The 17,491-nt window shown below is 42.2% G+C and overlaps 1 long non-coding RNA gene across 1 annotated transcript; it reads left to right on the top strand.

The window, feature by feature from the left end:
- The first annotated feature begins 612 nt into the window (after positions 1-612).
- LOC130368739 (uncharacterized) lies at positions 613-1,085 on the top strand. Its single transcript, XR_008892551.1, has 3 exons — positions 613-723; positions 807-892; positions 1,034-1,085. It is a non-coding gene; the product is annotated as an uncharacterized LOC130368739 (long non-coding RNA).
- Positions 1,086-17,491: the final 16,406 nt, after the last annotated feature.

Here is a 17,491-nt window from a genome sequence, read left to right as displayed (position 1 = left end):
AAACCAACTCTACTCCAGATATAGAGCCATGGAGTTCAAATGTTAGCAGTATTGATTTTTATCTATGGAAGCAAGTGACACAGATTGAGGACAAGACGGGGCAAGCGCCAATCCCAAAAAAAAGGGAACCCAGACATCGGTGTCCCACTCCAACATATTGCAAGAGATACAAGTAGTTGAAGGGGATGAACATCATTCATCAACCCTCACCTTACCTGATGACCAACAAGATCAACTACAGATCATACATTTCTCCACATATACTCTCACAGATATTGAGAAGTCAGTATTGAGAAAGTGTCTGTCATTTTCACCTATGAAAACATTGGATGAATTAGAACTTATTAAGGATACGTATTTGTTTTGTAGGAAACTCATTGTCAGACTTCCACATGCTCAGCCAGAGATATTAGACAACTTGGAACAGAACGACCAGAGGGTTATCCGGGATCTTATGGAATTATTGGAAGAAACTGAGACAGGTATGACAGTAAATGACCGCTGCCCATGTAGAATTCCTTCTAAAACTGCTCCTCCGTTTTCATTATTCCCTGTGGTCCAGGTATTTTTTCAGACTGTGAGGGCAATGATTCAGAGGCTTCCTTCTGATTCTATTTCCGGGAAGACTCTCACTAGACAAGAAACTAAAGCCATCTAAGAATTACAGAGGAATGAAGAATTTTTGATAAAGGAAGCAGACAAGGGTGGCAATGTGGTACTGTGGTCAGTTGAATTATATATGAGGGAAGCTATGAGGCAAATGAATAACCAGCAATATTATCAGCTATTGCCCTCTAATCCTACAGATTACTTTCAGAGGAAGTATCTGCATATATTGGATGCAGCACAAGAATTTGGAATCAGCAGTAAAAGGGAACACCTATTTATAAAGGTAAGAGAACCCCACACAGCGACTTTTAACATGCTGCCTAAGGTGTATAAGAACATCATTGTCCCGCCGGGATGACCGATTATATCGGGTATCGGTAGTATGTGAGAAAAAGCTAGCACATTCATTGATTTTTCATTGCAGCATCTGGTTACATCTTTGCCATCATACATCCGGGACTCAATGCACCTAATACAGACGACACAGGAGATGGCATTGCCAGAAAAACGTATTACTGGTAACATATGACGTGGAGTCATTGTACTCTAACATTGCCCATAAAGATGTGTTCGAGCGGTATCTTACTTCCTTTAATTTTGATTCGTTTCAGATTAAACTTCTGGATTTTGTTCTCAACCATAATTTCTTCACTTTTGATGGACAATATTATTTACAGGTATCCGGTACGGCGATGTGTGCACGTTGCACCCCCTATTACGCCAATCTCTTTTTGGGGTGGTGGGAAGGGGTGCGCGTGTATCCATCACCGTACTTTACACAGATTTTACACTGGTTCAAATTGATAGATGACATTTTCTTTTTGTGGCAGGGGTCTGAGGAGGAATGTCTTGAATTTATTTCCTCCCTGAATAATAAGAACCTCAATATCTTCCTAATGACTGATATTTCTTCAATTTCAGTGGAGTTCCTGGATCTACAATTCGGTATGGCTGATGGACAACCGGAAATCAAACTTTATCGCAAGACAGCGGCAACTAAAAGCCTTCTCCATTTCTCCTCTTTCCATCCTCTTCATACACTACAAGGCATACCAACAGGACAATTTCTCTGGGTGAACTGTAGCAACAATCACGACTTTATACAGCAATCCAGAGACCTCACAAAGAGGTTTAGAGAATGAGGTTATCCAAAAAGAACCATTTACAGAGCCTTCCAGAGAGCACAGACATTAGACCGGAAATCTTTATTAGTACCTACTCCTGAAAAAACATCAGATGATACGGTGAGATTCGTCTCCACATACAACAACCAATGGGGTCATATATGAAACATATTAGAACGAAATTGGAACATCTTACTGTCAGATGCAAGAATACGGACTGTGGAACCAGAGAGACCAGCCTTGGTATCAAGACGGGCCCCCAACTTAAGGGACTTGTTGACTAAAAGTCATTTTTAAAAGCCGTTGAGACGTACTGAAGTGGGCATGAGACTTTCCCTGTGAAAATTACACTGTGTGCCAATTTATGGTTCTGACTCGTATTTTTGTAAATCCTGTGTACAACAGAGAATACAGACTAAGAAGATATGTGAACTGTAAGAGTACACAGATCATTTATGCCATTGTCTGTCCATGCAAGAAAGTCTATGTGGACCAGACGAGGCAACAATTGAGGAAACGGTTGCAGAAGCACATCTCCACCATTGCATTAGCGAAACGGTATAAAAGTTGTGGAAAAGTACTTACCTCTGTTGCTGGACTTCTTAGATCATCATCATGGGGGTCCCAATGGCTTGCAAGTCATTGGTCTTGAAGTTTCCTAAATAATATCAGGGGAGGACCCATAACAAACCATCTTTTATAAGCAGAATCCCGATGGATTTATGAATTGGGGACGGTTTCACCCGATGGACTGAATGAAGATCTCTTGTTTTCTGGATTTTTGGGTGAGTAGACGGTGGTAGACAACTATATTTATCTTGTTGGTTGTGTGTTTTTTTTATTTATGCTTATTCTATTAGAAGATCACAAAGCCATTATGGCCGTGTCACGCATTGACATAAAAATTGATTACAGGGGTCATGGATCTGAATGTTTCACAGGTAAGCAGTGGTTTTGGTGTTTGTTTTTTTGGGTTGTTGTGACACACATTGCAATACACGATATTGATGTATTATTATGATAGTATTGCTAGTGGATACTCACATTGAGTACACTTAATTCTCTTACACTAGTCACTTGTTTAACACGGGTGGATAACGTGGGTCTGGTATCTCTGGGTTCCATTTTCCATTCTCCATAATTTTTTACTGTTTTCTTTTAACACACTAACACACATCTTACTCCTTTTCACTCAGATGGATCAGTCTATACCCTGATTTATGTATGATTTCTCCCTGCATCTGGATGAATGAAGTATATCAGCATATGTACGTACCTCTTTAATCCGGACCAATCAGGATGGATTATAACATCGGTGGATTCCATATTGGCGACCTGTAACCAGGGATTTAAATACAATTGGATCTGGATTCACACATAAAGAAATGTCTAAAAATCGGAAATGGACTCCCTATTTGTTGGCATCAAAGTGCTTGACATGCAGTTTGAGAGCCCCAAGTGGTTCTGTTGCCGGGCATTATTTTGTCGTACATATTGGAGATGGACTCTAGACTATTCGAGACACTCCCATGACAAACCCATGAATGTATTTAATATAAAATTGGAGATTGATGATATTTCAGAACTACTGATCTACTAGAGATTTTGCTGAGACCTGAACACTATAGAGCTGGTCTATATTCTTTGAATACACATATTTTCTCTTTTTGTACATCTTTCTAGTAAATAGAATTTCTTGTATATTATAATATATTTATATCAATTTGTATTCCTACGGACACCACTGTTGTTGCAATGTGTGATATATACCTTGCAGTTGATTAGCACTATACACTACGCTTATCTTATATGGTAATTTGACTGGCGCAATAGCGGCAATAGTTGCACACATAAGCGATGATTTCCTGGGGAATACACGATACTTACCTACTACATGTGTCTATTTCCTAGGGAATATACATTATAGTGTGTGACTAAATCAAAACTTGTTATGGCATAGATATTGTCCATGACATGTGACGCATACTATTACCATTGATATTTGATAGATAGGTACTGTCATTATACATGTTTTAGATGCGCCGCTACTAATATGCATTTAGATGCCTAATATAGGTTACTTAGATGTTTATTAGAGGGTATTTCTGCGTTGCAAGTATAACATAGCCTATTAATCACTATCAATAGACATTTACCAGATGTTCCATTAACATAGTGGATAATTATTGGATGCGCCGTTATTATAAATTATAACTTCTAATTAGATGCGCCGTTAACATAATGGATAATTATTGGATGCGCCGCTATTACAATTCATTTTTCGTAACTTTAACTGGGTAAATATTTTGCGCATGCGTTGTATGTATACTATTGACTATGTGATGTGATTCATAGAGATGCACATCTGGCATTGCGCATGCGTTATATGCGTACCAATGATCATGTAACATAGTAACATAGTTCATAAGGTCGAAAAAAGACCATCAAGTTCAACCTATATCCCTAATGAGTCCCTGCTGAGTTGATCCAGAGGAAGGTAAAAAACCCTCATACTAGAGGTAAAAATTCCTTCCCGACTCCAAATATGGCAGTCAGAATAAATCTCTGGATCAACATTCTGTCCCTATAAATCTAGTAAACATAACCTGCAATGTTATTACTCTCCAAAAATGCATCCAGACCCTTTTTGAACTCTAGAGTTCACCATGACCACTAGTGATGAGCGGCATTGCCCATATTCGAATTTGCGATATTTCGCAAATATATAGACGAATATTCACCAAATAGTCTCGAATTTCGCGTATTCATTATATTAGAATATGCGAATATTCGCATATTTTGCGTATTCAAGGAAGAAAACCGAGAGGGGGTGGGCAACTTTACCATTGGTTGCTAGGGATGTTGTTGATAACCTCTGACAAGTGTATTTGCATCATTTTAGTTGGCCCACAAGTGAAAAGAAGGAATATGCGAATATGCGCATATGCGAATATTCACATATGCGCATATGCGAATATTCGCATATGCGGAAAAAAGTGAATATTCGTAATTTCGAATGTATAGCGAATATATTTGCAATATTCGCTATTAAAAATCGAAATGGGAATATTCGCGCCCAACACTAATGACCACCTCCTCCACAGTCTCACTGCTTTTACAATAAAGAACCCCCGTCTTTGCTGGTGTAGAAATCCTGGGACCTACTGCTATGGCCGGACCGGAACACTGTATATGGCTGGAGGCTGTATGTCTGTGGGGGAACTATACTGCACCTAATGTAGGGAAACTATACTGCACCTAATGTGGGGGAACTATACTGCACTTAATGTGGGGGAACTATACTGCACCTAATGTGGAGAACTATGCTGCACCTAATGTGGGGGAACTATACTGCCAACCTAATGTGGGGAACTATACTGCCAACAAAATGTGGGAAAATATACTGCCAACCTAATGTGGGGAACTATACTGCCAACCTAATGTGGGGGAACTATACTGCCAACCTAATGTGGGGAACTAGTTCAGCAAGAAGACAAGAAAGGATGAGACAACACTCACCAGACAGGATAACTTCTTTAATCACTCCGCAGTAACATCAAGCGGGATACAGGCGGGGCAGTGGGGTGGAGGAGGGATAGCCGGAACAAGTTGTTTTGTGCGCCTTGCGCACTTCCTCTAGCCGAGTGTGACCACTGGGGAGCGCCGTCCCGGAATTACATAGAGACGGCGCAACACAGTCGCTAGGCAACCTGATGCAATCCAGGATCATGTGACAGGGGAGGTAAGGTGATGTGAAAAAAATGAACAAAATAATACAAATAATAGTATAGAACAGCATCATTAGACATATATGTCAAAGAAAAGAACTGTATTCATTCCTGTCATTAAGTCAGATGTTGTATGTTGCGTTAAGCCGCACTATCCAGCGGGCTTCTTTCTTTAGGAGAACCCTGTGTCTGTCACTTCCATCACAGAGGGGTGGAATCTTTTCAAGCCCAAAAAATTGTAAATCGTTTGCTCTACCCTCATGTTCTTCTATCATGTGGGCAATCAGTCTGGGAGCTCCAGTGCCGGTTCGAATAGAGCGGACCTGCTCACGGAAATGGACCTGGAGCTGCCTGATCGTCTTGCCCACATAATACCTTTTACAGGGGCAAAGAAGGATATATACAACAAAGGTAGGCCTACATGTGATAAGATCAGAAATTGTATGAGTGACGCCAACTAAAGTGACATAGTCACTTCTGTGCATATGTTCACAATGTGGGCAAGATCGACATGGTCAATTACCAGTGTCTGGGTGGAAAGCCAATGGGTGGAAGATTTGGATTTCGATTGAGCCAGTTTTTTTATTCTATCACAGATAGTGAGGTTCCTACGGAAGGTGATTAAGGGAGGTTTACTAACTACTTCTTGAAGATCGGGATCCGATTCCAGCATGAACCAATTGCAGCGTATGGCGTTGGCCACTGCTTGGTTCATGTTGGAATTGGCGAGGGAAAAGGTGAATCTCTTAAGGGAGGCTTTTGGTTGTTTCTTGGGATACAGAAGTTGGGCACGATCCAGGGTCCTTACTACGGGATATTGTCTTATTAAAAGGTGCTGCTTAAGGTCTTTTGCTTGGCTCTCAAACATGTGGTCTTCACTGTTATTGCGACGAAGTCTGAGAAATTGAGAATAGGGAATACTGTGCTTCACGTGTTGGGGGTGTGAGCTATGACATTGAAGGAGAGCATTCTTTGCTAGGTTTGCAAGTTTTCGGAAGCCCTCAGTGATGAGGGTGCCATTTTGTACCTTTAGCTTAATGTCCAAAAAGTCAGCTCATCACCTCTGAAAACAGCTGTGAAGAACATATTCTCCTTATTCGTATTGTTCAGATACGTCACAAAACTAAAGAAATCGGCCTCTGTGGAGTCCCATATAACCAAGATGTTGTTGACATAACGAACAAACATCTTGATGTATTTGCAGAAGGGATTTGAAGGGGAGAAGACATACCTACGTTCAAGGATGGTGAGAAACAAATTGGCATTTGTGCAGGAGACCGACGTGCCCATGGCCGTCCCGGTCTCCTGCTTATACCAGTTCTCGCCATCCTTGAACGTGCTGTGGGTCAGAATAAAAAGGAGGGACTCACAGACGAAGTCTGCAAAGTCACCGCTTTTTCCAATCTCGATGAGGAACTCATGCACAGCCTGTACACCCGCATCGTGTGGGATGCGGGTGTACAGGCTCTCGACATCCACTGAGGCGAGGCTGAAAGTTTTGCCCCAGTGGAAGTCGGCGATGGTGGTGAGTAAAGCCCCAGTGTCCTTTATGTATGTTGTAGTGGACGACAGCTGTAACGCACCCTCCCGTAGCCTTGCATTGAGGGGCGGAGCGTGACGTCACACGGGGCGGAGGCGTGACGTCATACGTCGCCAGCCGCGTGGTCGCCGGTAATCAGACCCGGAGTGAACACGCTCCGGGACCTGATTACAAACGGGGTGCTGCGTGCAAGATCCCCGGGGTCCCCAGGGTCGGGACTCCTGCGATCAGGCATCTTATCCCCTATCCTTTGGATAGGGGATAAGATGTGTAAGCACCGGAGTACCCCTTTCAGGAGCCACTCCAGGTACTGCAACAAGTACTCGTCACAGAGCCGATCCCGGCCACAAAAGGTCGACCGGGGGGGTCGGCTCTGTGACTTGTGCACTTTGGGCAAAAAATACCATTTGGAGTGGCGAGGGGCCCTGGGGAGTAATTTAGCAGCAGTTTTGGTAGAGATCACTCCCTTCTCACACTGGGTACGTAGGAGGGTGCGCAGTTGGTTGAGGGTTTTCAAAGTAGGATCGGAAGACAGAGGCTTGTAAGTGGCTTGTAATGTGGGGAACTATATTGCACCTAATGTGGGGAACTATACTGCACCTAATGTGGGGAACTATACTGCACTTAATGTGGGGGAACTACAGCCTAATGTGGGGAAACTATACTGCACCTAATGTGGGGAACTATACTGCCTAATGTGGGGGAACTATACTGCACCTAATGTGGGGGACTATACTGCACCTAATATGGGGAACTATACTGCACCTAATGTGGGGGAACTATACTACACCTAATGTGGGGGAACTATACTACACCTAATGTGGGGAACTATACTGCACCTAATGTGGGGAACTATACTGCACCTAATGTGGGGGAACTACAGCCTAATGTGGGGAAACTATACTGCACCTAATGTGGGGAACTATACTGCCTGATGTGGGGGAACTATACTGCACCTAATGTGGGGGACTATACTGCACCTAATATGGGGAACTATACTGCACCTAATGTGGGGGAACTATACTACACCTAATGTGGGGGAACTATACTACACCTAATGTGGGGGAACTATACTACACCTAATGTGGGGAACTATACTGCCAACCCAATGTGGGGAACTATACTGCACCTAATGTGGGTAACTATACTGCACCTAACGTGTGGGGGGGGGACTATACTGCCAACCTAATGTGGGGGGAACTATACTGCACCTAATGTGGGGGGGACTATACTGCCAACCTAATATGGGGGAACTATACTGCATCTAATGTGGGGGGAACTATACTGCCAAATTAATGTAGGGGGAACTATACTGCCAACCTAATGTGGTGAACTATACTGCTGCTAATGTGGGGGGAACTATACTTCCAACCTAATGTAGGGTGGACTATACTGCCAACCTAATGTAGGGTGAACTATACTGCCAACCTAATGTAGGGGGAACTATACTGCCAACCTAATGTGGGGGGAACTGTGATGCGTACTTAAAGGGGTAGTCCACTGCCCCAGCATTCGGAACATTGTGTTCCAAACGCTGGGTGCTGGCTGGGGGGGTCGACACGCCACCTCTCATAGACTTGCTTTGAGGGGTGTGGTGTGACGTCAAGTCTATAGAAGGGGGCGCGTCGACACCGCACGCTACTCTGATTGTGCTCCTCCTGAGACTAGACTCTGTATCCGCCCCTGAATGAATGCATGTACAGTATGTGTGTGTATGATGCATGTACAGTATGTAATGTGTACAGTCTGTGTATGAAGCATGCACGTACAGTATGTAATGTGTACAGTATGTGTGTTGTGTGTATGAAGCATGCATGTGCATGTATATGATCTGAACCGGTCACCAAGTTTTGCCACATAAGCTCACACTGTGCTATAGGCCTTTTAATAAACATTTATTTCATGTCTGTGCTGTAGCTGACACCGTTAGCGCAATTCACATATTTAATTCAGCCATGAGCCCTATGCAAATTGTTTTATTGTCATCTGTACATGGGGTTCTGTTTTTAGCATCAATAGAACCAAGGGAGCTATGACAATATCTGTATAAAATTGTCCTAATGCATTAGGGAGCACTATTAGGTGTACAGTGAGTCAATGTACATATTAACCCTGTACTGTGAGTCACAGTACAGGGTTAATATACTCAATGATGTCACAGTACAGGGATAATATACAGTGATGTAATAGTGCAAGGACAGAACTCAGGAAACAGTATGTGGGGAACAGAGTCTAAATAAAAAGGACAAAGGGGTCTGGAGAAAGGGACAGTGGGGTGATGAGGATCTCTGCAAGAGGACCAAGGGGTTGGAGAAGGAGGGAAGAGAGGGATCTGTAGGAGAATGGGTGATGTAGGGGTCTAGGGGGGGACTGAGGGATCTGTAGGAGGACTGAGAGGAGGAGGGGAAAGAGGAATCTTGAGGAGGACTGGGGGTGACTGAGGGACCTGTAGGAGGACTGGGGGGGTCTGGTTGGAGGAGGGGACATAGGGGTCTGGAGGAGGACTAAGGCATTTGAGGTGACTGAAGGGTGTGGGGTGACTGAGGGGCAATGGAGGAGAAGACAGGGATCTGGAGGAAGGGACACAGAGGTCTTGGGGGACAAAGGGGTTTGGAGGAGGACAGTAGAGGGTTGTATTCAGCCAAACTGAGAAGAAACAGTGTGTGGCAGTATTTTCAGGGGCTTAGTGTTTGGCAGGATTTTATTCAGGGGGCACAGTGTCTAACAGGCTTATATTGATTATTTTTTCATATACAGGATAAGGATCTGCTGACAAAGTGAGGAACCAATGATGTCTGGGCATCAAACTCTGCAGAGGAAGATTTAGCTGGAAGTCATCACCCCATCTGGACTGGTTGAAGGAGAAAATGGTAGACAACTGAGAAGACATCACCTGTAAGCCATTATATCATTGTGTAATCTTCCTGACTAGGTGATCATGAGTGAAACGGTACCCCAATCTGTGGCTTTCCAACTGTTGCAAAACTACAACTTCTATGATGCGTAAGGCTCTCAAGACATTATGGGAGCTGTAGATTTTCAGTAAGTGGAAAGCCACTGGAACTGAGGTAATTGATGGGGTCCCAGCAGATTTGGGGGAGTGGCCCCCTCTTTAGCTGTGCACTTCTCCCTGTTTACAAAAGTTTTTTTTAATTGATAGTGAATCCTGCATGTCACACAGTCAGAGGCTATATGCTCAGCAGAGGTGAGTGGACTGAGCGTGTTAGGGTCCTATCCGAAGTGAAGCCACCTCCGCTTGGAGGATGGGGGACATTTTGATCAAAAAGTGCGCTAAGAGCCTCCATTTGACCAAGAGTGCTGCTGCAACCTTCCTTCTTTCTGTATGCTTGCCACTGACATGCCCCTTCCTGAGTAGTGGATGTCAGAATGAGTAAGCATCGGGACAAGATGATTTGTGAGCACAAATACAGAAGCTAGACACATAAAGATGTAAAGAATCTGCATAACCTAGTAATTAACATATACAAGCATTATTTTTTCCTGAGATATGGCAGGTACGCATTAAAGAATTTTCTGCTAAGGCTTTAGTGCCAGATACCACAGGACACCTGTGACGTTCAAGCCTTGAGGATTCAAAGCTGTTTTAGTGGCAAAAGGGCTTTTAATGTTATAAATAATAGTAGTTATAACATGATATACGTATTTTTACCAATCATTTTGAAATGTTGCAGAGTAATGCAGGCTGTGGGTTATGTGACTGTCATGCTAAACTTACTAGGAGTCAAGGTGCTAGTTCATTACAGGTGATCTGCACTGTCATTCCACAGACTATAGAAGAGAATAAAACAGCACTGATCAGACTCACAGGCAGAATACATAAAAGTTATTCTCAGGTGACATCTTCTGTAATTGAAGTTGATTACTTTCCTTTCCGTCTCCTTCCAACAAGATCCTCATGATGATTTCTGATATTGGCAAAGTCAGAATGTAGTGAACATCTGCTGTCTACTATGGAGGAAACTGCTGCCCACTATGGGGGAGTCTGCTTCCTACCTAATGTGAAGGAGATCTGCTTATTATGGTGGAACTGCTGCCCACTATGAGGAAACTGCTGCCTACTATGGGGGAATCTGCTGTCTACTATAGGGAAAAATCTGCTATCTCTCTATGGGGGGACATCTGCTGCCTACCTATTGTGGGGGGACATCTGCTGCCTACCTAATGTAGGGGACATCTTCTATCTACTAAGGGTGAAACTGCTGCCTACTATGAGTGAAACTGCCACCTACTATAGACAAAAATGCTGCCTACTATTGGGGGAATATGCTGCCTACTATGGGGAGAATCTGCTGCCTACCTAATGTGGGGGACATCTGCTGCCTACTATGGGGGGATCTGCTGTGCCTACCTAATGTGGGGGACATCTGCTGCCTACTATGGGGGAATCTGCTGTGCCTACCTAATGTGGGGGACATCTGCTGCCTACTATGGGGGAATCTGCTGTGCCTACCCAATGAGGGGGACATCTGCTGCCTACCTAACGTGTGTGTGTGTGGGGGGGGGGGGGGTGTTATCTGCTATGTTCCTGCCTAGCTAATATGGCTCAGAAAGGGGAAAAAAATATTTCTGTTTACATTTCTCTGTTGGTAAGGCAAGCTATGCAATTTCAGAATTTTTATATAGCTAAAAATAGTCTTTATTACAAATTCTCATTAAAACCCTATACAAAAAGCCGTCAAAAAGATATAGTAGTACAATTGATCAATCTTGTGTATCACATCAGTAAAGACTCTTACATTGCATCTGACCTGTTGACAGATTGCATCATATTATTACCGGCTTCCAGATGATTCACAGTTGAAATAGATTACTCCAATCCATATATTTCAATAGTACAGTGTTAGTGTGTATGTGTCTATATATATATATATATATATATATATATATATATATATATATATATATAATCAATATACTCCAGGGTTTTAATGAGAATTTGTATTAAAGATAATTTTTATGCAGTTTTTGTAGTGAAATATTATTTTATCTTAGCAGACTTTTATTACTGAATTAATGGTCACATTGTAAAACGATGTTGTAAGCAATAACCATACTTCTTTGTTGAGGTAAACAATGTTGATTTCTTAATAACTAAAATATGTTTAGTTTTCTATGTGTTTCTAGATTTTCTTGCACACAGAAGAACAAAGCACCCTTCTTCTATTAGCATTTGGTATTGGTGTAAAACAAGGTATTGAACCTTGTGTCCAACTGTTCCAAGGAAAAAGCTAATCTGCACATAAATCATGTTCTGTATAGTTGTGACACCTCTGTGAACCATCCTTTTGTTCCACTAGAGGAGAAAGAACAATAACTGGGTAAAATAATAAATAAATAAATAAAACTATACAAATATTTCATCCAAAACAAAATATTTGGCATTGTAATCAGAATAAATAGCTACCGTACTCTAAGACAGTATATTATATAAAGAATAAAGGTTTTCACCCCCTGACTGAGCGCTCTGCCAATGCATCACTGATCAGACAGAAAAGACGCATCTGGCTCTCTGGGGAAGCAGTGAAGGGGGAGGCTCATACAATGTGATCACTTTCAGATTAACACCATTACTAGCCAAAGCTATAATAAATGACCCATCAGCTTCTTCATCTGCTGAAAATGACTCTGCCTCAATTATCACACACCCCTCCCCCATCCTGGGATTTGGGCTATTAATCCAACAGGAACTGACTACTACTGTATTTTGTGGCTACTGGGTAACTTTACAAGAATAAATGTGAAATTTATCTAGGAAAATATGTGCGATAAGTTATCTTTACAATGAAAGCCATAGCTTTCTGTAAAAGAAAAATATTTTTAAAAATAAAGTCTCTTGAGCTGACTGATACTTGTAATGCTGATAAATGCCCAAAGTACATTCATTTATATACAGAATACCAAATATGTCCCCTTAGTATCATACTGTATGAGGGACATTTATCAATGTTTGCTTATGTATTCCTTTTTTTAGTACTTTTTTCTTTATTTTTTTTTGCTTATGTGTGACTTATTTATCAACTGGTTTTAACCTGTTTTCTTTCACGTAAGCAATTTTTTCTTTTTTACTTTGGTAGTAGCTTTTTCTGCTCCATTTTGGAGCTGGAGTAAATTTAGTAAATTTTTAACCTTATTGCGACTTTTTTTTGCGCACTTGCGACTGTCGCAGTTAATAAATACCTGACTACCCATAGTCCATTTTTAAATTATTACCACGTAGTTAAGTTTTGGAAAACTTGCTTTTCTCGCTTTCCAGTCAAAATGTTGCACGAAAAATCACGTAGTCGCAGGTGCGACATTTGTGCGACATTTTTAGTTAAAAAAAATTTTACTAAGTCGCTTGATAAATGTCTGTCTATGTGTTTCACTATAGGATTAAGTAATCATAGATGTATATAATACATTCATACAATATAAAGTGTTATTTGTAAAATTAACGGACTGATGGCTACCTGATACAAACACTGATCATCGATGTGCAAGTCGTTCAGCGTTAATTTTAAGAGCCCTTTAGAAAGATCCATAATTGATGGTGAAGAGCTTCTCAGTCAATTCAGTCATTCATTTTTAGGCTATGTTCACACAACGGAATTTCCGAGGGTATATTCCGCTTTAAAATTTCTCTGCAGCAGAGTCCCATTGATTTCAATGGGATTCTGCTACACTGTGCACACGGTGGAATTTCCGCTGCAGATTATATTCTTTCTGCTGAATTGACTCAAAAATGCATTTTATGCTGGCGCCCCCTGTCTGCCGGTTCGCCTCACCGGAAATGTACTTGGTGGACATTCCGCCATGTAAACATAGCCATAAGCTCAAAACTTTTCCAACACAATCCTCACCTCTCCTCCACCCATAGTGCCCCAAATTTCAAATGGTAATAATGCGTCCCTTGGTGGATAGGTGTCCTTTAGTAGGCAGTTGCCCCAGTAGGTAGATACTTGGCCTCAGTGTAGACAGGTTGCATGTTGGCAAATTCTCCTCCTCTACACTCTCACACCAACAGTAACTTTTCCAGGGCACTGTTCCTGGCCTCTTGTAGGTCGCAGGCCATGGCAGCCAGCAACCTAGAGAGTAGGTGACAGGAGAAGGAGTGGCTCCTTGCTCCATCATTTTCATCTGCATGCTCGTCCTAGAGGTGTGCTTGCAGCTAAAAGTAATGCTATGTAGCCGAGAGATCAAGGGTAAGTTTCCTGGATTCACGGTGTTAGTGATCGCCTAGGTGGATGCACTAGGTGGATGCCTACCCTGCAACCCCTTTTTTCCACCCTGTATGGAACCTAGTATTAGTATTCATCTTGCTTTCCCTACTGTCTGGCTGCACTGATGACTCTTTTTGAGGCTGTCAGAAATGATTACCCCCAAATCTTTCTCTTCTGAAGTCTGCACAAACACAGCTCTACTGCTTTTAAAGGGAAAAAAAAACCTAACTACCACAAGAATTAAAGGGTTGTGGGAGTTATTAAAATTTTTTATCACCTACTAGGGATATAAAATAAAAAAAACATTTTAAAGACCCTAGAGCAGGTCAAAATGTTGTACTTTTACATGGAGGAATAAAGCATTTTTCATTTGCTAATCATGCCTAGATTCATGTGATTTCTTTGAATATGGGCATTTTTATGGGTCCAGAATCTTGAAATTGTACGTTCACTTGCCTAGCTGTAGCTGTTTGATATAGGTCTAGGCACACACCTAGATTTTCTGTTTGGGAGATATTTCAGCTGACACTTAAAACCTTTAGTCTTTCCTCTTAAAATTTCTATTTACTTTACTGTGAATGTAATGGTAGAGGTTGGGGGCTAATTTGAGGACAATAGAATTGGACATGAAACCCCAACCCATCACACATACAGTACAGTGATCCCCCGACCTACGATGGCCCCGACATATGATAATTTCAACATACGATGGCCTCTCAGAGGCAACAACATGATGACGGCGATGGAGAGCGATGATCCTGGCCAGCGATGAGAGTCCGGAGCAGCGAGGACACCCCAGGGACGTGATGACAGCGACAATCCAGGGCAGCAGTGATGGTCTGGAGCGGCGGGGACACGCAAGTATAAATTCCTATGTTACTATTGCACGGATCCATCAACATACGATGGATTCAAGTAACGATGGTTCATTTGGAACAAATTACCATCGTATGTTGAGGGATCATTGTACTTGTAGGTAAAGGTTCCCTTTACTTCATCAGCTTGTACTGTTCAGTATATATGTTACAGTTAAAATTGTTTTTGCCTAGTGAAAACCACTTTGTAAACGACTTTGAAAAACGACTTTGTAAAAAACTGAATATACTGCTGTTCCCCAGTTTAAACCAGTTTTTAATGGACGCCTTTGTGAAAACTAGAATGTACTGCTTTTTCATAGTTTAAACCAGCTTTTACTGAGTGCTTTTGTGGAAACTAGTATTTTTGCTAATCAAAAGTCTGAATGTCAGTTAAAACTGTGACAATGTGCAAACCGGGCACTCCAGTATCCCAGCCAGACCGCCCTGCATCTCATTCATTTGAATGAGCTGACCGGAGTCAGATAGTGACTCCGGTTGACTCATTTTTGCCCCGTATGCGGTTTTGTGACCGGACTGAGAAGCATGGTATACTACGGTTTTCAGTCCAGTCACAAAACCAGACATGGGCAAAAATGAGCCAACCGGAGTCACTATATCTGACTCCGGTCAGCTCATTCAAATGAATGAGATGCGGGGCCAGGTCTGGCTGGGAGACGGGAGCGCCCAGTTTGCACATTTCCCAGCCGGATCCGGTCCCTGTATTACATACACTTAGTATGAATGCAGCCTAAATTGTAGTTTTTAAAAGATGTTCAGTCAAAACTAGTTTTCATTAGGAAAAAACAGTTTCAACTAAAAAACTGTTTTAACTGAAACATATATAATATAGGCTACAGTGTAAACAGAAGGGTGAGATCATACATTGTGGTCTTGCTGTACTTTTTAAAAACCTTAAAGGACATCTGCAGCGAATTAACACTTATCTCCTATCCACAGGATAGGGGATAAGTGTTTGATTATGGGGGGGTCTGACCGCTGGGACCCCCCGCGATCTCCCAAACGGGCCCCAGCATTGCCGCTCTGTAAGAGCGGCTAATGCACGTAGCGTTGACCTCAGTGAGGTCAACAGTACGCCCCCTCCACATACAATACAGGAATATGGGTGCACTACTGTGGTAGATGTATACAATGACATTGGCTATCCCTCAACACTGATGTTAAAATTGAGACATTCGCCAGTGTATCCTTATATGAAGGACACACCAGAGCCCGCACACCAACGCCAAGGTTTCTCAAGATGGTGCGAGACCTACGCTAATCCTACCTGTGCTTGATAAGCAAAACAGGGGCCAGTGGGCAATTACGGCAGCATTCGGTCGACTCACAACTTCCTCCCAGATACCCTCCAGCGTGACTGAGCACACATGCAATGGGAGGAGGGAGGCAAGCTGCAAGCCCCACCTGAGTTGGCTAATATGGGTGCCTGGCCTCACAGGTGCTACCTTAATGCTGCCTTGAAGATATTCAAGGCGCATTAATTTTGGAGTTTACACACCTCCAAGTATAAAATTTAAACAAACAACAAGAAACGTGGTCTCAAATGGCTGGAGGTGCTCAACCCCAAATGCGGTTGTGCATTTATACTGGGGGAGCAGATCCCGCCCTTGTAGTCCGTTGCTAAGGGCGATCCCCAGTAGTGTTGCTCGCGAATATTCGCAATTCGAATTTTATTCGCGAATATCGCATATTCGCGAATTCGCGAATATTCACGAATATAGCGCTATATATTCGTAATTACGAATATTCGTTTTATTTTTTTTTTATTTTTATTTTTTTCACAGTACACATCACAGTGATCATCCCTCTCTGCTTCCAGCTTGTGTGGTGTAAAGAAGGCTCTAATACTACTGTGTGAGACCGGTTTGTGAATTTTCGCATATGCGAAAATTTGCATATGCGAATGTTCGCATATGCTAATTTTCGCACAACGCGAATATTCACGTATGCGAAAATACAACGAGAATATTACGAATATGCAAATATTCGCGAATATGACGAATATTCGTCCATATATTCGCGAATATTCACGAATTCGAATATGGCCTATGCCGCTCAACACTAATCCCCAGTATAAAAATGCATACAATGAAGGATGCCTGCAGCGGACTACAAGTGCCACAATACAGTTCTATGGGAGAGGTGGGGAGGCACGAACATTTGTGAACATTTTCTCATAGTAGATGCTGAAAAATATGCTGGCAATGTAAAAAGATTATTTTATAGTACCAACTATACATGGTACTGCTAGCTGCCATGGTTACTATAGGATCCTCATATTTTTTTCTTCTCCTGTAATAGCTTTGTTCTTATCATTTTTGCCATTCCACACATAAGCCACCATCTGCTGTTCTTTAATAGGTGTTTAAGAGATATGTTGTGCTTTATGATTACT

The sequence above is a fragment of the Hyla sarda genome, chromosome 1, assembly GCF_029499605.1.
Source record: "Hyla sarda isolate aHylSar1 chromosome 1, aHylSar1.hap1, whole genome shotgun sequence".
Classification (NCBI taxonomy): Eukaryota; Metazoa; Chordata; class Amphibia; order Anura; family Hylidae; genus Hyla; species Hyla sarda.
Note: the sequence above shows the minus strand (reverse complement) of the source record. Positions and strands in the feature narration are given on the sequence as shown.